This window comes from Rhinatrema bivittatum, chromosome 1, assembly GCF_901001135.1.
Source record: "Rhinatrema bivittatum chromosome 1, aRhiBiv1.1, whole genome shotgun sequence".
NCBI lineage: Eukaryota > Metazoa > Chordata > Amphibia > Gymnophiona > Rhinatrematidae > Rhinatrema > Rhinatrema bivittatum.
Genome location: NC_042615.1, coordinates 502,595,179 through 502,595,507, shown reverse-complemented (window position 1 = coordinate 502,595,507; position 329 = coordinate 502,595,179).

Sequence of the window (329 nt, the reverse complement as noted above, 5' to 3'; positions counted from 1 at the left end):
TAGAACCAGATGGCTCCAAAAATACCATCTGTAAAGAAAAAAAAAAAAAGAGAGACTCTGCTCCCATGCCTAAGCTGTTTCCAGGGAAGGAGACGAGAGCACCTTTATTGCATCTATCATTAAAATTGCTGAAGTAGCATCTTCTTCTTCCTGCTGGTTTGATGAAACAGGATTGTCCTAAGCTTCAACCAAGTGGATGAACACAAACTCCAATATGGTCTTTAAAATATTGCTGATGTATCAGAAAACTATAATAAATGTAAAAGAGCAAACTGGCTTTTTCTCTTTTAATACTCTTGAAATATTACTTTGTTTCTGGAGCTTAGTGT